Genomic DNA, 26,082 nt, shown 5'->3' with positions numbered 1-26,082 from the left:
AAATTATTTTACTTTCTTTACCACACAATGGCTACAATAATGCCGTATATGTACGAGCCCGAGTACACCGAGGAGGAACTACTGGAAAGGCAAACACGCGAAAACGATGGGGATTCGGACGGCAGTTGGGAGGACCAGTCAACGGATGAAGAGCCTGGACCATGTCGCATGGACGGCGTCTCCACCTGGTGCACGTGCAATCGGTGCGAGCTAATGCCAACTGAGGAGGAGAACTGCTGCTGCCGTGAAAATTCCGGGTGCGTGGCCTACATTTCGGAAGGCGAGCCAAGTCCGCAATGCATCACCGAGCTGCCAGAGTTCAGGGAAGCCTGCCTCTCACGGACCGTGTTGAGGATGATGATGGTGCTTATGCACGAACTTCGCGGCACTGTTCGTCCGCGTAATCCGAGTAACGAGTACGTATACTCTGGTTTTGATGTCAGTGATGCCACTACTATTTCATGGTCGTCTCCCACATATAAAATTACATCTACATATCATTCGAACGCATGTAAATTGGTTCCATATTGTGCATTTTCTAGATAGAATTTTTTTCAAAGCAGAATGACATTTTTTACCTGAATCGACATTGATAATAAAGTTTTGTCATTTTAATACAGTTTGCATCTTTCTTTTTCACAGGTGGTACAGGCTGGTGGCCTATCGTTGCTTCACTTGGTGGCTTCACGGGAGGCTCGGACACAGTGTTCGGAGAGTAATACCTGCCTGTGCGGTACTTGCCATTAGACAACATTTCCCCAGCGACAGTGGAAAATACCGCGGATTTTCCCTGGATGTGCTGCAACCGGAACTTTACAATGTGTAATGTTTATTATTTATGTTCAATTGAAAATAAGATCTAAAATAAAACCCAACATATATTTTAACAATGGTTGTTTTGATTTTTTAAATGAATCTTGTGTGTCTCCATTGAATAGTCTTGCTGTGCCTTGTCTTGTCACACCACGTGTCTCCTGCCAAGCATCCCCCCTCACGCTGGACGCCCCCCTGCAATCCACATAAGTGTGTCTCCATTCACGAGTCTTCCTGTGTCTTGTCTGCACGACCAACGCCCCGATCCACCCCCCGCCCTATCAAAGGCAGTTTGCACCGGGGTACTTGCGCTGGCAAGTGGAGCTGTCAGGGAGCGATAAAGGCCAAGAGGTGCCAAAGACCATGTACACTTCAAAGTGGTCTATAGAGCATGGGTTGTTGTTCCCATGTCTACCTCCAGACCCCGTGTCTCCTGCCAAGCATCCCCCCTCACGCTGGACGCCCCCCTGCAATCCACATAAGTGTGTCTCCATTCACGAGTCTTCCTGTGTCTTGTCTGCACGACCACCGCTCCAATCCACCCCCCCGCCCTATCAAAGGCAGTTCGCACCGGGGTACTTGCGCTGGCAAGTGGAGCTGTCAGGGAGCGATAAAGGCCAAGAGGTGCCAAAGACCATGTACACTTTAAAGTGGTCTATAGAGCATGGGTTGTTGTTCCCATGTCTACCTCCAGACCCCGTGTCTCCTGCCAAGCATCCCCCCTCACGCTGGACGCCCCCCTGCAAACCGCATAATGCCACGACATATTCACGTCATTCATTCACAAACACACCCCTGTTTCGAATTCTTTATAACCCACTTCATATTTCTAATGAGAACTTCTTTGCGCTTTGCTAGTCAACCCGTGAAGGTGCTGGTTATCTGCTCTTCGTCTCTGTGAACTTCCGTGACCACTTCGAGCAAACTCGTCGGTTTGCAACCTGTGAACTGCTCCCTGTTCTACGACAAGAAACTACTCTGATCCCTGCATCTAACTGTTTGTTCGTCAAGGTAAGGCATTGTACCATAATCATTTTGCGTCCAATTTTTTAATTTATATCTATTTGCTAGTAGTCATCAAATTGCATCCATGTTTTCTTTTCGTTCAAGACAGTACATGCAAGGAATTAGTCACATGTTCTGAGTTTAGTCAAATTATTTTTCTATTTTATTAAAGTTATTCAAATACTTATCCGCATGTGAATAACGTGTATAGTTCCAAGAACCAAAACGAACCTTGCATTGAACCTTTTATGTGTCATTTAATTTTTTAACACATTGGTATTCATAGAGAATTGTTGATCTTTACTTTTCAGAACTTTCCACAATGCCTGTCTGTTCCATTGGCGGTTGCCCTTCGAAGACCCATAAAAAATCTGAAGGTACTATAATGCATGTTTTCCCTAAGACAATAGATCAGATAAGAGAATGGGTCCGATATTGCGGATATCCACCGTCTGAGCTTGAAAGTAGAGTCCTAGAAGTCTTTGCGGACAAGAGGGGTGATCGATACCGCATCTGCAGCAGGCACTTTACCTCAGACATGTACTCCACATCATTGCTAATAAAGAAGAACACACCGCGAGCGAAGCGAAAATTGCTCTCAACCGCTATTCCCACTCTATTCGTCCACATCCCTCCACTGGTGAGTCAAGTTTACGGATTTAGATCTCGGCCTTGCGGTTGTGTGTAGCATTAGCTAACAACAATTTCCCCATTTATGTATCCACTCAATATGAAGGCGGAAGATTCTCCATCCGTGTCGTTATTGCAGTCATCAGCCACTTCAAGCGCCTATCGGGTAATCTTACTTAGCTATTCTGCCACTGACTTGTTTTAGGCATGTAAATCAATAGTTTTAATTTATCGTGTAATTATTTTACCTAATGGTACACCCTAGTACTCGTCCTCTAGTCTCTGTTTTCAGTTATAATTATTGTTATCCAAAATAATGCAAGTACTGTCTTTCAGGGAGATGCTGAGGAGTCCAACGCATTGACGACAACCGTTGATGTCACTCAGATGCTCGAGGTACGTTTCCGGACAGTTCCATCGATGGAGATCATCAGATCTTGCATTCTTGTAGCGTGATTGTTACACACAATGTTTCTTTCGTTTTTAGCCATTGATATGTCCTTCTGTCGTCGCCCTCCTATGTGTCTTCTTTTTTCAATATTGTGTTCATTACTAATGAAAGTCCTATGTTTCAGGGAGTCGATGGAGCATTAGTCCAAGAAGAAGGGGGAGCATGCAGTTACGGGTCGGCGCAATGTTCTACAAGAACATCACCCCTAGTAGTTGATGCAGATCTCTGAGTTGTGACACTTCCAACGATCGAGCAAATCGAATCATATTTAGATATCCATTACTTATTTTAGACAACTGATCATTTGTGCAGGTCTATTTAGATGAGCCGTTGACGCCTGCACAAAGTTTATGTTCTTTTTAAAAAAATAGAAAACCATACTAATGCAATTACTGTGTTTCAGGGAGTTGCTGAAGCGTCATCTTCAATAATATCATCAATGGAAGTCTATGCGGAGCCTGAGGTATGGATCTTGACAGTTCCATCTAACTAGATCAACAATGCGTGAATAATTGTCGTTTGAATGTTCTACACAATGCGTTCATTCGTGTTTTGCTATTGAGATGTACGTGGGTATTGGTCCCCAAGTACATTTTGTGTTTTCAATATTATTATGCATACTAATGAAAGTTCTATGTTTCAAGGAGTCGATGGAGCGTCAGTGCGTGATGGATGTGCTTATAATGAAAATATAGTCGTTGCAGCGCAAGAGGAAGTAGAGACATGCACACACGAGTCGGAGCAACAGCGTCCTGATGTTGAAGTTCGAGGCAAGAAAGTTTCAAAGAAAAGAAAGCAAAAGAAGGTTAGTGTCCTGGTCACTATATTATGTTGTTTTTCACTGTTAATAGTTCAATACTGTAAGTTGTGTTTAAACTGAACATCCCTTTTCCAATCTGTCCTCTACTTGCGAGTGGGTGTACGAACTAGATCTACACAGACAGTGAAGCGAACGAGAGATGTTGCTTGTCAAACCTTTTGGCAGGGACTTGAGACTGGAGATGCATCGTGCCAATGGGAAGAATATGAAGTGATTGACAACGGAGCTATACCACCACCAGCCATTGATAGTGAATGTCCTCCTGGTAGTTCGTATGCAGTCGGAGATCAATTCACAGAATCCACACCCGCAAAAACTAAGACCGCGAGAAAGTTGAAGAAATTGTTTTATTCACCCATCGCCGGAGAAGGAACAGATGTTGCAATGGAAGAGAATGAAGTGGACGACAATGAAACACTATCAATATCACTGAACATAGCGGAAGACGATATCAGAGATTCTACCTTTCATGTGAGTGACATGTCCTCAACGTTACAGGCCGAACCAGCTGGGATGCAGAGTGACAGTATAAGGAAAGAGGCCAAATTCATTGTATTCGATAGTTGTTTGGTTGATATTATTATTAGGATGAAATGTGGGCATTCGGTTGGTGGGGAAGTATGTGGGGAGCCATTGATTAATGTGACTCGTGCAATTCGAGGCACTAACCTTAAAATACATGCCACCTGTACAAAATATCATCCTTTCTCATGGTCTGCACAACCCATGCTGGGGCAACTGCCAGCTGGCAATCTACTTTGTGCAGCAGCCGCACTTTTTAGTGGTTCAAGTTTTAAAAAGTTAGAGTATTTCTTTCAGTTTGTGGGAATCCATTTCATTGCGAAAACTCAGTTCTACAAATACCAAATCGATTATCTATTTCCAGCCATTAGCGAAGCTTGGAGAATGGAAAAAATGTCTATTGATAGTACATTCGCGGGCAAACGGTTCAGGCTAGCCGGTGATGGACAGTGCGACAGCCCAGGATTTTCAGCCAAGTACTGCACCTACCACTTTCAGGACATGGAAAGTAAGAAAATTGTGAGTTCGGTGGTCGTGCAGGTGTCACAAAGTACATCCTCAGTGGCCATGGAGAAAGTTGGCTTTGTAGCATCATTGCAAGAACTACAATCGCGGGGAATGGTGATCGACCTGATAGCCACGGACAGACACGTTTCAATTGCCAAGACAATGAGAGAAGAGTACAAAAATATAAATCACCAATTTGACGTGTGGCATCTTGCAAAAACAATCAATAAAGAAATGTCGGCTGCAGGTAAAAAAAAAAGATATGCAAGGTATTTCACAGTGGTCCAAGTCAATCAGCAACCATCTTTGGTGGAGCTCAAAAACATGTGGAGGGTCGTTGGAAATTCTACTGGAAAAATGGCGGTCAGTAATGCTACACTGTAGCAACGTTCACCGCTGGACCAGAAACCAACATTTCCACAATTGTGAACATGGCCATTTGTCCACAGAGGAGGCACGGAAGAAGAAGTGGTTGATTCCTTCATCACCCACTCACAAAGCCATTGAAAAGATTGTATTTGATAAAACTATAACAAGAGATTTGAGGGGACTCACGGAATTCTGCCACACAGGAGATTTGGAGGTGTTCCACAATATGTGCCTAAAGTACAGGCCAAAACGATTGCATTTTGGCATGGAGGGCATGATAAATCGGACTCTTCTAGCGGTCTTGGCACATAACCATAATGTTGGCCGTCAACAAAGTAGGACGACCGGAACTTTAGGGACGCTTCGCTACAATAAGGCCTTCACTAAAAGAAGTAAACAATGAGTGATCAAACCAGTGTTTCAGGATATGCAATATGAGTTTATTGAGAGACTTATTGTTGATGTCCTAGATAGGCACATACATGGAGTTGTGAACGAACCTGTGCAGGGGACAACTGCATTGCCACCCAACATTGCCTCTGTTCCATGTCCACCTAAAGCAGAGCTCATTGAGAAATACACATCGCGGTTTAAATGATTGTAATTTGATTGTCTGTTCTCTCGAGTCTCCTCATGTTGCAGGCCCATTGAATATGTGTATCTATGTAATGTGTAAATAAAAGTGATTGCTCAGTGTACATGCAATGTGTCTCTCCACCGTTGCCCCTCCCTTCACCGTGCAGTAGTGCGAACCACCCGGGTGTCACCTGTGACTTTGCTCTCGAGTCTCCTCATGTCGCAGGCCCATTGAATATGTGTAGCTATGTATTGTGTAAATAAAAGTGATTGCTCAGTGTACATGCAATGTGTCTCTCCAACCTTGTTCATTTGCGCATTGAATTAAACCAAACAGTAATATAAATCATTTTTCAAAATATATAGAATGTCTCCGTATTTATGGTTCTCTGGGGCTGCAAAGCACGCAGACAAAATGCAAAGATGGAGTGTAAATTTCAAGTCCTGTGAGATGGCCTTACACTGAATGTAGCTAACTAGGAATGTGTGCTCGTTCAAAGTGAAGGTCAGCTGCTTTGATTTTTTGCTCGGGTGCCAGAATGGCCCACGACTCAGTATAAGGTTCTATTGTTATTTGACCTTGACAGGCCGGGACCATCCCGAAAGACTTCTTTTTGGGGGTGTGGTGCAATAACATAAACGATAATGAATATAATTTCAGAAACTAAAGCCATTTAATGTTCGTTCATTAGAAGAAATAACGTCGGCATAGAAGGAGTGGTATTTCGGGGCTGCCCTACGCACAGACACAATGGAAAATGCAAATATAATGTAAGTAACTCTTTAGATGAGTTTATACCGCAATTTAATTACTATACAGTAGCTTTAAAGACGGGTTAAGTTGTACTTGTTCGTTCTATGTGGCATATTGTTTTGTACCGCGCACTATCTTGAGGAGAACCATCTCCTTTTACGGAAGCACCTCAAAACCTTCCTCTTTGCTTCTGCTTTCTCTCTCCCTCTCCCTTGCTACAACTGGTCCACTATCTGCGACCTCGGTCCTGGGCCCTTCCACTCTCCACCTGCACTGCCTCCCTGTCAACCCCTGCACTGGGGGACTGTCTCAGTATCCTTGCACTGTCCTAGCTATGAAATAATTTCCCGACCTAATATATAAAATGAATAATTTTAATAAAGATCTGATGGTGAGACTAATTTCATTTTTTATGTTTTTAAAACAGGTACATCCTTCATTATTGTCTGTGTCACGAGTACCAGACACCGGCGGATGGCTTTTACAACCGCCAGTTGCTTCTCCGCGTGAACAACGTTACCACCCTGACCATTTTATGGGACGATCGCCAAGTACAAGTATGCCCTTACGCGGTACTAATGGCTAGATGCAACATACACACCGTTGTGGTGGCCTAGTGCCTCGTTGTTGGAACAGCCATGCGATTATCAATGCGACCGAAGAGCTTATTTTATCGTAAACCAACATCCTATGTACTGCACACGAACATCGCTTGCCTCAAGACGAACTATTTTGGATCGAGAGCAAATAAAAATGCAAATCGCTGAATATTCTCTAAACATTTGATGTCCAATAAATGTACTTTGCCAAATGTACAATCTTGCCGTTTGCTTTTAAACCACAGTTTCATATTCCGAATTGTGGCGCTGTATTGTGAGATGATCTAAGACCCTGTGTACAGCAAAGGAACATCGCGTGCCTCAAAACGAACTTTTTGGAACGTGAGCAAATAAAAATGCAAATCGCTGAATATTCTCTAAACATTTGATGTCAAATAAATGTACTTTACCAAATTTACAATCTTGCGGTTTGATTTAAAAGTACAGTTTCATATTCCGAATTGTGGCGCGCTGTGTTGTGAGCTGATCTGTGTTGGTTTCCGGGTTCTGTGTGGAGTCGCGTAGAAGACGCCTGGGCGCGTTTGCCTACGCAGCGCAGTCACGTCACGGATAGAGGCGGGGAATATGAATGTTTTGATAAAGTCTGTTTCAGGGGCGGGGGATATGATTTAGTGCCGCAAACGCAGGTGAGCCAGGTCGATGGGGGGAAATGATAGGATTATCACAAAATGGCGGCTGATTTCGAGTGTGTTAATGGACGAAAAGTCGGGTAAGGTCCATAGGAAAGTTTTCTACGATCTACCGATTTATGCTTAAAAACACATGGCCGAACCGTAGGGACAATAAAAAAAAGTCCCGGAACTATCCTTTAAAATACATCTGGACCTGAGGAAAAATATCAAGAAGAGATGAGAGACTTAGAACTGTGGAAAATGATTCTGCAGAGTAATCATTTAACCCAATTGGATGACAAAATCTTCAGCCCAAGAAGGGCATTTTAGAATTCTCTTCCCAACAGGTCGTGAGCAAAACATCCTCCATAGGGGAGAAATTGAATGATTGTGAGAAAGCACTTCTGGCAACGGTCTGGGCAATGAAAAACTACCCCTTGTTTATCCAATTAGGATACATCACAGTAGAGACTTCCAAGTGAACCATTACAATATCTACAATGTGATAGAATACAGGCTTGGAATTTCTCTAATTCAAGAATTACTTCTCCGATTCTGTCATATCAGGTCTTTCCTGTGGTGATCAGGTATGTCCAAAATAAGAACAACACAATAGCTTAATGTTTGGTAGACTTACATGATTGTGCTGAAGTACATTGTCATAAGGATGAAAGTCTAATAATCACTGATAACATTTAGAAATACCTGGCATCCCTGCAGAAGCTATATGAAGAAAACACTTGTCAGAGGATACCCACAGTTTATGTGGATGGATTTTCCTACCATACTGATAAAGGCAGCGAGAAAGAAATGGCTTGTATTGGAAGCGTGTGGGTGAACAATCTTCCTGAACCCTCTGATGATTACAAAATAGGTCCACGAAGTAGTCAGGTGGCAGAGCTGAAGGCAATTTATCAAACTGTCCTCACTGCCTTAAACAACAAACTTACAGAACTGATGATTGTTACTGACTCTGATTATGTGCAAAATGGGTTTGTGGAACCCCTGACTCACTGGCAAAACAGAGGTATAATGTGTGTAAATAATATCCCATTAAAGCATTGTAGATTGATCCAGACTATGGATGATCTGATGACATCTAACAAACTGTCCATCTACTGGAAAAATATCAAAGGTCATTCCAAGATTGAAGGTCTTGATAAAACTGGAAATTATTTGGCTGATGAATTGGCCAAAACAGGAGTTCTACAGGGGGACTTCATAGATATGGGACACCTCCTTGGAGAAATCCAGGTCACAGCAGTGACAAGATTGCAAACTCACAATGACTGTGAACTTTCAGCTGCTCAGCGGAGGGAAGATGCTCCTGATGCAGACTTGATCACTGCTCAAAAAGACGATCCCATCATTGGGAAATTCTGTCAATATTTAGAGGATGCAGTAAGTTCTACTCTGACAGAGTCAGATTATCAAGGAGAAGATGACCTCTACATTCTGATTCAAGATTCAAGATTCAAGACAGGTTGTTGATGAGGAAACCCCGATCTGGGTATGACCAGTGGGTGGCACCTATCTCATTCCAAAGTCTGATGTTAAACCATGCCCATGACGCAGATACCAAAATCTAGAGAAACTGTGAGAGGTTGCTTACTCAACACCCATGGGCAAGAATCTCAATGCATATTGAAAGGGTTCCTTGTGTGTGCTCAGTTCCACCTGAGTTCTCCCACACACAGAGCTCTTCTACAGAAAAGATAAATGAGTTTGCCATGGTCTGATTTGCAGGTGAACTTCAATGGACCAGTCACTCATTCTTCCATAGAAAACAAATACATGTTGACAGTGGCATGCCTCTTCACAAAATGAATTCAGTGCCTTCCTGCCCCATATTGTAAGACAAAGAGCCACCACTTCGATGATCAACTACTTCTTTTCTAATTTCGGTCTACCTCAAAGGATTGATTTTACCAGTGAGGTGATGTCTAAGATTTGGGACCATTTTTGAGTGAAAAGACAACTCTGCATCACCTATAGTTCAGCATTGATCTGTAGATGTGGAGAGATACAACAAAACAATTGTATCTTGAAGAAGGTATTGGTTGATTCTGGACTAAGTTAGGACATCTGATTGTTGCTTGTACTGATAGCTCTCAGATGTACACCTTCTTCTGCCAACATGTCACCATTTGAATTAATGGGCGGATGAAAAATGGTATTACCTTAAGATCTGCTTTACCGAACTCAGGAGCAGATGTTGATAAATGCATCAATTACTCATGAATACTTTGAGAATTTGTCAGAGCATCTACAGCATGTTTTTGCATATGTCCATTGCAATATGCAGAGGTCTGTTGAAGGGATGAGGACATATTACAACCTCAAAACTATTAAACAAATATACAAGGTAGTTGACATGGTTTATCTCTATGATTTTCAAAGAGGCCAAGCCATGGAGAAAAAGTATTTACCTTCTATGTGAGATGAGTTTTGAGATTAATGATGAGTGTTACTGCACCCTATAAGATCAGCATCCTAAAAGGAGATCTGATGATTGAAGAACAATTAATCGATATCAATCAGTTGTAAAACTGTCACCCACATCTAGTTTTGAGAATGATTGGGGAGACATTCAAAGTTAGGGTTCAAGAAAATCCTGAAGTATCAACCGTGGAGAACAGAAAAAACAAAAGCAATACAAAAATATAATTGGTAAGTAATGAAATTAGGTTGCAAGAGAATGGCTGGGTGAAATTATTAGTATTAATGAACATTGATGGCCAAATGTGAAAATAGAAGGATACGATTAATGTTTTCCTGAAAGAAAACAGAGTTTCCCCCTCTGTAGTGAACTAATCATCAAATTATATTCAGGCCCTGAGGGATGTGGAAAGATACTTCCAAGGAAAAATTGGGAGAGGGAAGAACATATAGAAAGAAATACTCCATTCACCCCAAAATTAAGTAACTATGATGGAAGAAAGACTTGCCAGATTCAAACAGAAAGAATACAGAAGGACAAGTATCTCCCTACTTCTCCCCTTTTGCTGCTGCAAAGATCAAGAACAAAGGGGGTGTGTAAGCACTTTTATACAAAATGGAGGGAAAAGTGCAGACTTAAAAAAAAAAAACATGTGAGCAGGAGCCTACAGGGAATGTGTGTGAGGAAATGTGCGATACTAGCAGCCCACATATAACGAGAGCTTATGTCCAAAGTGAAAGATAGACACAAAAGTACATTTTTTCTGTTACATAAAACAATCCAACAATCTTTTGTTAGATGGAAAAACAGCCCAATCTGGGATTAAAAGCACTACGGTTTATTGGAAAGTAAAGCTTAATTTGGGCCTGTATTCCTTTTGTTTATTTCCTTTCAGGACTAAGAATCAGTATTAGGGAACTAAACTTACAAAGTATAAAAAGTAAATATTTGACAGGAGATTGTTTTCAAATACAATGTTATGTTGGACTTATTACAGTGCCAATTACACTGGGGAAATTTGGGGAATAAGATATCTTTTAAGGGCTGCATTTCTTAATAAAGCAAGAAACATGGTCTGGGTAGCCATATGGTATACTTCCTCCAACACCTGCACGAGGGGGAAATTGACTAAGGCCTGAAGGATGGGACATATAAACTTTGACACTCTCTGGAATTCACTAAAGGACAACATGTTTTGCTTTCTTCTCAAAGATAGGCCTTGCAGAGTAAGAACAATGCAGTATAAATACACATACAAAGACAGCAGTCTGCTCTTGAAATAATCTGATCTTCCATCAGTTGTTTCTTCCAGAGAGAAAAATCGAAAGTGATGTAATAATTCAAGAGGACAGAGCTATATAAACATGTGGCTATGAGAAACTGAACCTCAAAGTTCATGCACCATGGAAACTTGCATTCTCAGCAGTCATAAATGACTGTCTCTCAGCTTCATAGGAACCAGCAGCATATGTTACTAGACAGAGAAACTGAAGATGCCATTTAATATATGGTAAATAAGAAACAAAATGAAAATTACATATGTAATCACATTTGCACTTGTTACTTTTGAAGAACATTTCTTAGAGACCATTTTTTTTTAATTATTCAGGTTGCAAAGCTATATCAGTTTAGGGTAAAACAATATTTTGTTGATGTGTGCTTCATTATGTAAATCAGGTGAATGTGAATATTTTTTAGCAGAAATGGCATGTGCTAGTGATTCATATATCCTAACGTACGTGCCGGCATGCTGGTTACACTGGAATGTAAATATTATTTCTGTATTAAAATATCAGCGTGCAAAAGACGTAAATCTGTAGCACACAAATTCCATGTTGTGCCGAGATGCATTATTTGATTATTCTGAGTTGAGTGAGTCCAATAAGATGAACCAATTACTAACATGATCACACCTGTGGAATATGTAATAAGTTACATAAGTTGTTTTATGTCCCACTTCATTAATACCCCCTGACTAGGGAGAGGGTGGTTTAGTGTGATGCCACTTTGGGATACTGCTCAATTACATACACTGACCAATTAGATTAGAGATATTATACCCACCTATGAACGGAGTGGATTCTGATCTTTAAATGTTCAAACTCGTAGATTGTTGAGACTCACTCACTGACCCACTCACTCACTCACTGATTGGCTGACTGACAGAAGGAGATTAAGGAGAATTCATAACAACAGAAAGAGGAATGGAATAGATTGATTTCCTTTGGATCCATTTTGGATTACAAGTAGAGCACTGCAAGTGATGCGTACCTGGAGTTAAAGTCCTGGGCCTTCCTCAATGGAAAGGACGGCAGACAGATACCATCTTGCTGGCTGATGCCCACCTGTTCCTGGAAGGGTAGAATAGGAACAGTCCTTAAGTAGGTGCCCACCTGTCTGTAAAACAGCCAAAGGAAATAATACTAAGGGGAGAGGTACTCAAAGGTAATACATTAAATCCTAGCCCTTTTTATTTATGAAAGTACTGAGGGGTCAGGGGAAGATAAATTAACTATTTATGCTGGGAAACAAAGACATATTTCAGAAGTGTATGTGCTGCTGTAATTCTGTATATGATAGAGTAGGTCCTATGGTGCCTATACTGGGAGATCTGCAGATCCAAAAGGACATCTCACTGTATGCATAGCTAGAAAGATAAAGTAATTGAAGTCAATTCCTGGTTACCTCATCAAGCATTGTACTATTACCAGTACCAAATCATTCAAGTAAAAGGGGAAAGGGTGATTAATCGCTACCGATTTCCCACCTTTTAGTTGCCCATTGAAAAGGAGAAAGGTACACTTTTAGACATTAATGCAATAGAAACACCACTGAAGGAAATTTTGCAAAACACAGTCTTTCATTGTGTAAGTAATTAACATGCTGGAATGTTAAGGAGCTTGTTTCAATTGAGTGTTTTAGAACGCTGTTTGCAATTCTGACATGTTAATTGAGTGGGGGAAGATGTTTATTTTCAATGAGTAAGAAGTATAGAGATTTAGATATGCAGGGAGGTTCAGATTTAATTTGGTTTGCTAAAAAATGACACTTTTAACATGAGCCCTCATACACTGTTTAACGCAGGGTGGATGTGTGCTCAGAAAAAATCAAATCCACATATGGTGATTCAGGTGCTTTAAATGTTAATTTTCAAATTAATAACGTTTTGCTTATTTAAGTGACCCGTGTGTGGATCATTCACCATCATAGCCGCCACCCGCCACTGTCATTGGAATTTCATTGATGCATGGCTTGTTTATATTTAAATTGATGACATTATTTATATTTTATTAATAAATAGACCTTCTGTGCAACCTGTGTGTTTCTTGTCTTGAAAAGGGAGGGGGGCTGTCGGGAATCAATATGGTTAGATTCGGGGGCCCGGGTTTATAGACAGAACCTTATTAAATACATTAAACAATTGTGCACTCCTCTTTTGCGGTGGGTGGAAAATTCCCCTGAACTAGATGTTGCCCGATTAAAACATATTACAGAAGCTTGTGCAGTTCAAAGGCCATGCATGAAGAAATGCGGATTGTGAGGGTCTCCAGGGTTGGTTCAAATGCGAAGATGCCAGTGACTGGATGTACTGTTCTATGGGATCCGTTGGGGGCTGTGGATCGTGGGGGCCACCAGGGTAAGTTTGACGGCTGAATCGATGGTGAAGATGTTGGAGACTGGATGTGCAGTCTGGTTGAGGCATTCAATGCAGTGCCCAATGATGTGCACTTGAGTATCCACCAAAGTCAGTCTGATTGGTGATGATGGATGGCAGTAAAGATACTATCAGATCTAGCAGCTGTTTGAAGGCGGCAGATGCAACAAAGAGCTTGTAGTTCAAGCTGAGGCAACAATGTGCTTAGCTATCACAGTTTGGCGGCAAACCGATTTGAATATGCAGTTCAGCGCTTTGGGTACAGGACCTGCGCTGTTGTAGGTATGCTTGGTGTCAACCAGGGGTCGATAGGAGCTTGTGTGGTTTGAAGGCGATGCTTGAAGAAGTGCTCATTGTGAGGGCTACCAGGTTGCTTTGACTGTCGGTTTGATGGTGTAGACTTTGAAGACTGGATGTGCAATTCGGTTTGAGCATTTCAAGGTAAAAAAAGCGGTATTTCGAGCTGATGCAACAATGGACTCAGCTAGCACTGTGCAATGCTGAACAGGTTTAAAATGTGCAGTTTGTGGCTCGAAAAGGGGGTAAGTGCCAAAGGCCTTTGGATGGTCCTGATGGTTTGATGCAGTCGAACATGCCTGAATCACTGTTGACATTAGTTCAAAAGCGGGAACACAGGGATCCTGGATGCCTTGACTCTCTGGGTGCTGTGAATCCCAATACAGGGACTCAAAGGCATGTTTTAGTGCTTGTTCTCGGGTTCCCACATGCAGCGGAGGTTGGCCAACAACTGCAGGTATCCTTCAACACAGTGTGGTCCTGGGTACTATTGTGGCTGGTAGAGAGGCTGGTCTTGTCCCAGTAGCAGTTCACCCCCAATGTACCCTGGGGATTGTTAGGGGCTGTAGTTCTCCTCTGCCATGGACACTGAGTCCACACCTTACTAGCAGAGGACCTTGGAGCGATCCACTCTACCGACAGAGATCCAATTATTTCTTACTCAGGTTTTGTTCAAGAGTGATTCTCAGAAGTAGTGGGAGACCCCCTTCTTTTAAAGGCCAAAGACCACAAGTTATTGGTCTAAAGCTAGCCCTCATTTGGGTTCCAATCTCTGTTCTGGGATTCAGTGGACTTTGCCTTCTGACATCACACCTAAGGTGCTTTGTGCTACAGGAAGTTGAGTTAGAAGTAATAAAATATAGAGGCAGAGAGAAACAAGATGGTGATAACTTCCTCCAGCTGTAAGAATTCCCTCTGTCTACACAAACTCCACGCCCTTAGCTTCTCAATAGAATCAAAGGTATCTTGATACATAGCACCCTGGTGTGAGACCATGCCTTTTGTGAATGGTGTGCCCTTTGATTTCTGTTCCCAGGGCAGCTTCCTGTGGAGTGGCTGTCTATCAGGTACTGTGTTCCCTCATTAGTGTATGACTCAGATGGAGTGGAGGGCACGGATGGAGTGAGGACACAGATGTAGTGGATGGCAGGGGTGGAGTGGATGGCACGGACAGAGCGAATGGCTCAGATGAATGAATTGCATAGATAGAATGGATGGTACAGCTAGAGTGGATGGTACGGATGGAACGGATGGCATGATGGAATAGATGGCATTTATCCATATGTCGCTTAGTATGTCCTGTCCTTTTGCTTGTATCAGACGCCTCTACAGATACTCTCTACGATACACCCATCATTCAACTAGAACACAGCTATTCCCCGGATAACTCGGCCTGGCTGTTCATTTAAGAATACCACCCCAAGAACACCTCACCACCCTAATAAAACACAACTAGCCGAGCACATTACAGCCTAGCTGTTCACATAGGCGTTCCTCGGGCCTAACGCAGCCAGAACCCAGTCTGAGTGTCCATCCACCTGACTGCAAACATCCAACTGACTTCTTCAGCACCACCCCTATCGCTTGTAAGAAGCTTTCATCCAACAACTACACCAGCTGCACACATAACCGGCGCACCCACGCACCATAGGACACCATCTCCCTCTACTGACTTGAACTATGGTTCCCGAGGGCGTTCAACCTACCAGTGCTTTGAGGTCACACCAACGACATATAAAGCGCTAAATAAATAACATATATGCTATCTATCTGTATCCCCATATATATCTGTATCCCATATATACCTGTATCCACCCTGTCGCTATATATCTGTAGGTTGCTATGTACGTCCCCACCGTCCTGCTCACATGCCTATGTACGTCCCCACCGTCCTGCTCACATGCCTGGTCTCAGGTGCTTTTACTGATAACCACCATATCACACCACTATCCTTACTCTCTACTATACACCATCATTCAACTAGAACATAGCTATACCCCTGATAATTCGACCTAGCTGTTCACATACAAACACAACCCCATGAACACCTCATTGCCCTAATAAAACGCAGCTAGCTGAGCACATTCCAGCAAGCTGTTCACATAGGTGTTCCTCAGGCCTATTGCAGCCAGAACCCAGTCTGGGTGTCCACCCACCAGACTGAACACATCTAACTGACATCCTCAGCACCACACCCATCGCTAAGAAGCAGCTATCATCCAACAACTACACGACCTGCACACATATCTGGTGCATCGTCACACCATACGATACTCTCTCTCTACTGACTTGAACTACGGTTGCCGAGGGCGTTCAATTTACCATCGCTTTGAGGTCATACCAATGATATATAAGGTGCTATATAAATGCTAAGTAACATAAAATAACATAATATAACATAACAAAGAGAGACAACCGAGAAGTCTGCAATCTTGTTGTCTGCAGCATTATAGCCTTTGACGTGTCTGTAATACTTATGAGCAAATCCATCCACCAACCCCTAACCCAGGTATAGCTTATATTTAAAGATAACTCTGACACCAGTCTTTGGTCATACACCTCAAAAATAGCACCAATGACCAAAATAACATCCTGGAATTATACAAATCCTTTGACTTCATTAAAGACTTGTGCATAAGTCTTTACAAGAAAGCGGCCACAGACACAATGCTGAACGGGATCCTCTAAACCGATATGTGCCATCATATGTGACAAATGTGGTGTAATCTCTCAAATCAGGATGAAGACTCACCTGATGGTAGGCCGATGCCAAGTCAAATGTGCTGAATATGTTAGCACCAGCAGTCATGCTGACTAACTGCCCAACATTGGGAGGGGGAAATGTGTCCACCACCACACAGCTATTCAACCCCCTAAGGTCCACACACAATCTATTTGACCATTCACCTTGGGGACAACAACCATTGGAGACATCCACCCGATGCCTCATGAAACTCTATAGCACCCTCCTTCTTGAGCTTCTGGATCTCAGCAGAATCCTCTGCCTCAGGGATATTAGAACTCTCCTCACCATGGCTGTGACAGTTACAGCACCATCCTTAAGGCATATACAATGCTGAAAACCCTATGACCATCCAAGAGAGTTCCTAAAAACAAACGTGTCTTTGGGCTTCTCAACTACCGGTTTTGTCACTACCATGACATGTCCTGGCACACTGAGATCAATTCTCTCAGCCCTGTGATGAAGCCCTCAATAAACTAATTCTTCCCTTGTTCAATGGTTCTGAAGTAATGCCTCTCTAGTTCTTGTCCATTTTCCAGATAATAGCAGAGTTACTCAAGGTTAGTCACTGTACGTGAAGTGTAACCCTAGTTTAGTCCTAGTTTAGTCCTATTCACCCAGTGGAATTAAGTAGAATGAGCCAATGTTTCTCATTGATAATTCCTTCATGCAGTACACAAAATTAGTGGGAAGCGTTTTGCCGACTGACAATTTCTGGAGACAGGTAAGAGTCACAAGGCATATGTCAGATGTCAGTATAATCAGTGTCAACCATATTCGTAGCCATAGAGACATTACAGACCTTTCTTTAGATTTGCCTGTGCATACCAGTGTTCCTTTGCGGAATCAGAGTTTGTCACGTACAGGGACTAACCTTGAGTAACTCTGCTAGACTGGCAACTTAATGCTTTGTAGCAACCAAACTGGCTTAATGAGATTGTATACTTTCATTCGCTCATTAAATATACTGTTTTTATATTGATTGGCAATCTTAGACAGTAAATCATTCTCGAATGTACACAAGACTGATTTGTCTTTTTATGTGATATTTTCATTACAGTCCATAAGGCTCAAGAAGAAGGGGTCTTGACCTCAAAACTCATCAGCTAAAAAAGCATACCAGAATATTGTATTTTTTTAATACTGATTGCTATTAAATGTTATTCTTCGTTATGAAAATTGAATGGATGTTCTCAGGTTTTGACTAATTATTATGTCAAAATGTGGATAACCTTGAATTGAAATGTTGACTGTTTTGTACAGTACTTGAAAGTGTGCAGTGGACAGGAGGATTCGAATTTGGGATCTTCTTTTTTCCTTTGTACCATGTGGTGGTTTTGTGGCAGGACCATAATTCCTCCCCTGCACCTTAAGGATTCTTTAATATTGTTTAAAATTCCACATTTCTGAGATTTGAAGAGTGGTGTTCACTAACATTGTTTGGATCTGTATTTGTTCAGTAGCTCGCTAGTGTGGCACATAAACTTAGTAGCCCCCTTTGCACTGAATTACATAAGATGTCATTTTCCACAATAAGTGAATTAACGGATAAACACACAACTACCTTACCATTTAGTGCAGATGAGACAAAGAGTATTCTATCTTTAATTAAGGATACAGACAAGGCCCTTCAGAGTCAAGAGGACCCCGAAAAATTGGTGTTCAAACTGGAAAACTTATAAGATGGGAAATCCTGCATAAACTCCACGCAACAACACTGGTAGAATACTGCTATAAATCACACAAAATTTGCAGTGGACTTAGAGTGTACTTGAGACCTACCCTATCCAGTGAGAACAAAGATTTTGTAACTAAATGGGATCAGATATTGAACAAATGTTCACTTGATTTGATCCTGTTGACAATAGAGGAACTATCAAAGTCTCTAACAACCATTGACTCTGATATTTCGGCCCTCAAAACCCAATTATTAAAGTTTAAATCTGAACAGGAGCTTACACTTTTGCTAGAAGATGTGAACTCGAAATTGGCTAGTTACAAATCGGATATAGAACAGAGGAAGTTGTGGAAGTTCAAGCGGGACACCCTTCACTGCCTTAACAATATAGTTTACACGTGGCAGGAATTATACCACCATCCAAATCTGAACAAGGGGAGGCCAAAATAACCAGATTCACCAAACTCCGGCAGTAATATCAACAGCAGTATAGGGGAACCCATCCAAATGACAAAACCCAGCAGCCCACTAATAATTCCAACATCCCGGGTGAGAGCTCAGGGAGCGGGACAGGGGGAACAACTGGACCTGAGAGTACACCAACCACCACAGGCTCTGGTGTTTTTTTTAGGCCTAAGAGAAAAACAAAGAGATGGAAGAAAAACACCAAAAAGAAACAACAAATAAGTAGTTATCTTTTGTACCCACCTGCAATACATCATTATTTGATGAAAAGGTTTGCCTACACAGACTCCTGAACAAGATGAGATTAAAAATCTTTTTGGAAAATCAACCAACCATGGAATCACCATTACCAATGGATGATTGATTGGAAATGAACCCAAAGAGTGAGTTCTACCCCACGGGAAAAATTCAATCTTAAACTTGTTTGAGAGAAGCGTTGTATCTGATCGCAACAGGATTAACTACCAGAGATCTACTCCATTGAATATTAATAACTGTCAGCTTGAACATGTTGAAACATTGGCGCAGGACGAAGAATTTACCATCAACACGCACATAAGGGGGGAGCCATCATTGTGATGGACACCACCCATTGCACAAATAGGTGTTTAGAATTACTAGAGGATGAATCAACCTACATTAGATTGGATAGTGACCCACTTAGTGAGATTAAGTTCCTCATTGAGAAAACAGTAGAGAGAGCCCTTGACAACAATCTGATCAGCAATAAAAACCTACCAGTTCTTGATTAATCATCATCCAATGACCCCTGTTTTCTATGGCCTACCAAAGATTCACAAGGATCGAATAAACCCTCCATTGAGACCCATAGTAGCCAGAACCGGTAGCATCTTTGATCCTTTAGCTATCTATGTAGAACTATTGCTACAACCCCTTAATCAAGATATTCTGACATATTTTAAGGACACCACTGACTTTCTTAATTCCCCAAAGGACATTTCAGCACTCAGTTCGGACTGCATTTTATTTAGCCTAAATGTATGTAGTTTATACACGGCAATCCCCCATGAGGAGGGATTGGAGGCAATAGAGTGGCTTTTACTAAATTCATCTGGTCTTAAAGGAAATACCAAATCTGTCCTTGAATTACTAAAGCTGATACTTCTTAACAATTACTTCAGATTCCAGGGTATATATTACATGCAGGCATCCGGTACATCTATGGGGTCAGAAATGGCCATAGTGTATGTGAATAACTTTATGTATACATTTGAAAATATCATGTACTTAATCATCCTGACTGGTTACTGAATATACTGATGTGGAAGAGGTTAATTGATGACGTTTTTGGGATCTGGTGTGGATCCAAGGAAGATCTGTCAGCATTCCTTACCTATCTGAACACTGTACACCCCAGAATCAAGTTCACCATCGAAATTGGGTCACCATCACTCCACTTTTTGGATATGAGTCACGGTCTGAGTTTGTTTTCCATTGTCTCTTTGTTTATATAAGGATGAAGCTTGTTAGCGCAGACAACACTTGGATGGCAGTTCATTCGAGTTACAAGGTTTCTTTACATTGGTCAAACAGTCTGCTCTCGGTCAGCCTAAACATTAACAGAACTCAAAGGTTGTGCAGCTTGGCTGCAAGTTGAGAACACAGTCCACCATTTTAGAACATAGAAAGAAGAGTGGAAATCGAAATGGCAGATGATTCTTAAAATGGCGGTGACATCGATAAAAAAGCAGAACATTTCAGATGTGGTTTTCTATGTAACGCGAAAGGGCTTAGGCCAATATTCATAAAAAGGAGGCATTATATGATTACGGTTTAACATAGCCTTCATGTCATGATCTCTGCTTCCAAAAGATCAGGACTTGCCCGACTCCCTTGGAAGCAGACCCATAACCCCGGTTCCGAGTGCCAGCCAGTCCCAATTGGGACCTTTTGGACCCTGTCCTGGCGCCAGTGGCACCAGGCTCATAAAGATGCCCAGTCCCAGCGCTGGAAGCGCCGGGCTCATAATGCTTGGGTGGACTTACCTGCAGCAGACCATGCTGCTTACTTACCTGCCAGTTGAACCCCTGATCCTCTTCTGTTTGGGACTACTTTTCCTGTTGGGTGGGGCGGGAGCCACTCCCTAGGTTCAGAACACTGGAACTCTTCTGGAAAGTAGGAACTCTTTTCTTACCTAGGCGTGGCTGTGGAAGGAGACACCTAAGCACTACAGGAGGCTATTTAAACCACACCCGATGGATGAATCTTGCTTTGCGTTATTCTGCATTCTCTGCAGCAGAACGCTCATCGTGTCTTCTGCTTCTGATCCTGGGCCTAAGGGAACAAAGGCTTACCATCCTGGAATCCAGTCTTCAGCAGCACCTGTAAAGACAAAGAAAGAACAAGTTAGCACTACGGTCTTCAGTGGCAGCGCATCTCTTACCTGGTCCATCGGCTGTCACCAAAGCCTCGCGCTGCATTCCGGCATCTGAAAGACAAAGGCTTACCTACTCTTCGCATGCTCCGGAGGTCTTCGCACTGCATTCCGGCATCTGAAAGACAAAAGCTTACCAGCTCTTCGCACGCTCCGGAGGCCTTCGGCGCTGCATCCCGCATCTGAAAGACAAAAGAAGGTGCATTTAAAGACATTGGGCAACTTTATTACTCACGTGCCATTACTCCTTCCCACGCCGAATCCAGTGGGTATTCCAGCACCCTTCAGCTTCTCTAATGCTCCGAACTTGTACCTGCAAGATAAAAGGGACAGTCAGTGCGCATCGTGAAGCAGGCTACAAGCGCTTACTTACGTGCTTCCAGACGCTTCTATTCCTCACGCGGGTTCGATCCTCAACTCTCATCAGCCCGCCATCCGCCATCGATGGAACCCTGCAAAACAAGAAACATCATTACAAAAGACTTTTAAGACATTTGAAGTGCCAAGAACTTACCGTTCGTGCAGTTAACGACGGACAGCAGTCCTCTGAGGTCAAGAGGCCTGCACCCTTATCCAGTGAAGAAACTGGTTACGGCACCCTGCCCCGAGGCAGATGGAGAGCTCGGCGTTCACTTACCTAAGGTGAGGGCATTAACCTTTGGGGTTCTACAGGAGAAGAGAAAGGGAAGAGGAGAGAGGCACCCAATAACCCCAGTCCATTAATCCCATATTTTCTATCTGCAGACATCTTACTCTTCGAGTCAGACATACAGTGCACAGAGGTCCAGCCCAAAGAGCCAACCGTGAGTTACACATCACCTTTGAAGATACGGCATTCACCCAGTCAAGACCGGCGCCTCTGCGGGAATCAGGTGAGCGTTACACTTCATCTATGCTGATATGAAGTCGCATCCCCTGTCTGAAACGACTTCCTTGGGGAATTCAACATCGGAGAATATCCCAATCAGAGCCCTCACAACCACAGGGGCTTTGATTCTCCTCAGTGGAACAGCCACTGGGTACCTTGTGGCTTGGTCTACCACCATCAAGATGCATCTGTTCCCTGACATGGTTTGAGGATCCAAAGGACCCACAATGTCCAAGCCTATTCTCTTGAAAGGCCACCCAACCTCGGGTAGTGGAATTAAGGGGGTCTTAGTGGCACCACCTGACTTGACAGAAGCCTGACAAGTCGGGCAGGACCAAAAAAATGCTTTACACTGAATTGCGGTCAGTAAAAGTGTACAGACAAATGGACCGATGTCTTAGTCACTCCCAATTGACCTGCTAAATGAATCTGGTGAGACAAATCCAAAGGAACTTTCTGTGGCACTGGGGAATCACCAACCTTCTGGTGCCCTTGCCCCCAGAGTCTTTTGGGTCACTGTACAGGAGTCCATCCTCCCAGTACACTTTGAACAGTTCACAGGCCTCACCCTTAGCCTGATCTTCCACCTGTTTCCGCAGACCCGCCAGAGTGGGACACTCTTCTGGGGTGTTAAGAATTCAATCTGATCTGGTGCCCCAGCTGATACAAACTCCTCTAGTTTGGTTACGACCTTCAGATCTGCACCTACCTGGCCCTCCACATCAGGTTCCTGCACTGCACTCGGCAACTCTGAGGTCAAGGAGTCCCCTGCTACAAAGGTAGGGCCCTCAGTGGCTACTGGCCTCTCTCGTGCAGGAGTAGGCTGCTCAGCAGTCTGTGGAACTGGGCCAGGGGCTAACGGCCATGCCGGTCCTTCCAACAATCCCTGTGGAAAGACTCCAGGCACTAATGCTCAGTGAGTGTTCAATCTGGTGATCTCTTTGGCCCTCAATCGGGTAGCTGCATTGACTATCTTGGGATCAGGAAGATCATTACCCAACAGACATGGGGCTGTGATGAAGCCTTTCACCACTACACAGGGCTGGGTCATTTCACCTCGCCAGCTGAACTCTACTATTACCAAGGGGCACTTACTATTTCCATCAAACCCACTGATGCTACAATCAGGCCCATCAATATACTGCCCTGGCTGTAACCACTGCTGGGTGACCGCAGTGATGCTAGCTGAAGTGTCTCAGACCGCAGGAGTTTGTGTCCATTGATATACACATGTTCTAAATAGAGTTGAGTATTGTTGAGAACTGGCATCTCTTCTGGAGACCCGTTACTGTTCCCACTCAGTGTATCCAATCCACATTCAGCCACTTCTTGTCCTAGTGGGAAGTCCTCCTCTAGAAGGCAACACTAATGATGGTCTCTTCCACAAGTACAACATTCACTACGGCTTACTTGGGTAAGCCCTTGTAAGCAGGTTCCCCTTTTCTATGTCCCAGCTTCTTCCACACAAAACAACCATTGGGTGGTGAGAACGTAGGAGTCCCAGTGTTAGGGGTGCCTGCACTCTTCCTTTCAGTGTGCATGGCTGAATTAGAGTTTTGGGATTTCCCTTCATTCTTTTGGGGACCTGACTTCAAAGAGGAATGGGTTGGACCTTTGTCCTTTCCTTCCTTGCTTATTTTTTTGTCCTAAGATTTCTCTTGAGTGTGCTTGCCTGAGCTTTTTTCTGGGCTTGAGTACCCACAAACCCGGTGGCAGCCTTTGCAACATCACTAGGGTCTGCAATAGTCTTGACCACAAGATGCTGGTGAAGGTCAACAACACAATTCCTCAATACCTGCTCACATGCAATCAAATTGTAAATCCCTTTAAATGTGACAACTTTGTTACTAGGCACCCACCCGCTCAGATATTTCAACAAGTGTGTGAACACTTCAAATTTCTATCCAAGCTCTCTGAAGCTCTTGAGATACTGTTCTGAGGTTTTACAGACCTTCCTGAGGAGGGCCGCCTTCATGCTTTCATAAATGGGCCTTTACTCAGGGGTTAACTGAAGAATTTCATCAGTCCCTTGTGTCTTAAGCGACTTGTGAGGGCTGCACCACACAGTACCTCGTCCACCTCCTGTAGCTGAAAAGCCAGCTCGAGTGCTTCAAAATAGTCAAAAACATCCTTCCCCACTTCATAAGCCTGCACTAGGTCTTTGGGAATGTGTTGTCTGGGCTTATCTCAGGCACTCTGGTTTGAGCCACTACTGCTGCTTTTGCTAGAGGTGGATCTGTTGGCCTCCTTTTTGTCTTCAAGAGTCAGCTTGTGCAGCTCTATGGCAGCATCATCCTGCTCTTTTGTGACCTTTTCCCACTATCTCTGTTCAGCTAGCGCTAGTCTCCTCTTCTCCAGCTGGTGATTTCTATCTGCTACCTCATTAAAAGCTGGAACAATTACTGGGCCACTTAGAAATTGTGCTAAGGCCTGGGACTTGCAGGATGCCACACTAACCATGACTTCACTGACAGTCTAGAGTGTTGAGAAAACATACTTGCCCCTCGGCAGAATGATTAGCGAGAACCACTGCTGATGCTGTCTTCCTTGTCATCTTCCACATCTCCCTCTGGAAGGTCTTTTCCGTTCAGGTACACAGGTCCTAGCCCGTTTACTGGGGTCTTCTCCACCACCGCCCTCACTTCCACCCAAGCTTGGAGGCTGGTCAGCAATTCAGGTTTATTAACCTTAGCGCTGTGGGGAAGTCCCCTCTCTTGACATAGAACATGCAGGACATCCTTGCTCATGCTTTCTGAAGTCTCTATGTCAAGATACATGATTATCGCAAATACCTAGCAGTGTCTAAACATTGCCTGCAACAGTACTTTTATCGTTGGGTGACTAAGCTCCGCACAAGGCTCCAACTAGATCCGACCACCTACAGCCAATGTGAGGAAACAACTTCCCAGCCACCAGTGGTCCAGGAATGAATGTTGGTGTCTAAACCTTCAATCGACCCCACACCCCTAGTACATCAGAAAGGATCCAAACAGATTGGAAACACAAGCAAATTATAAACCTCCTTGTCCCATTTTGGTAATGTGGATGGAACGGCAGGCTTATCTCTGCAAGGTCGTGGATCGTTGGTTAGTGGCAACACAGTGAAAATACAATTACTGCCCAGTGATAAATGGGACTATCCAGTCAAGGTTGTATACAAATATCTACTTTAATATTATATAAAGACAATTCTAGCACACTACAAAATACAACCCATCCTGTAAAGGAATGCACAAGACAGTTTCCAGAAGGAAAAGGCATGCGCTCTGGATACTGACAGGAGGGTAGTCGATAAAGTAATCAATTGCAATAGCTCCAGGATACTTGGTTTCAGCATAAAGGGAGCAATGGGTCTTACAATGTTACTAGGGGATTCTAAGATGGCGGCGGAAGGGTGAGGACGTGCCTGAGCACTGCTCCATCCAACACTCCTACGCCGCAACAAAATAAAGCTGTATTAAGAAGCGAAGTCTCACGCATGAAGAGATAAAGAAGACTCGAACCACTAGCAGAACGCTGAGAGCAGCTGCTAGATGCGGCAAAGCTGGAGGACCCCTCGTAGGGCGTACCAAAGCGAAGACAGCTACCTGGCCTGATATGCTGTAATACAGCTCCAGGACACGCCGCCACATGCCAGAAAGGGTAAATGTCGCAGGAGGAAGTGCGGGAAGTCGTGTGGAAAATCAGCAGAGCCCCGCGGATACGAGGAGCCTAAAGAGGGAGTGGACGGTGGCCCAGGCTCGCACCGAGGAGCAGGCTCTGGAGTGGCTCGGACATCCAGGTGAGCCGAGCAACAGATTGCGGTAAGAAGCAACCTGTAGCGAACAGGGGGCAAAGTCAAAGAAGCCTCGGAGTCCATCAAC

This window comes from Ambystoma mexicanum, chromosome 6p (genome assembly GCF_040938575.1).
Source record: "Ambystoma mexicanum isolate Mex_15411 chromosome 6p, UKY_AmexF1_1, whole genome shotgun sequence".
In the NCBI taxonomy this organism is placed as follows: domain Eukaryota; kingdom Metazoa; phylum Chordata; class Amphibia; order Caudata; family Ambystomatidae; genus Ambystoma; species Ambystoma mexicanum.
Note: the sequence above shows the minus strand (reverse complement) of the source record.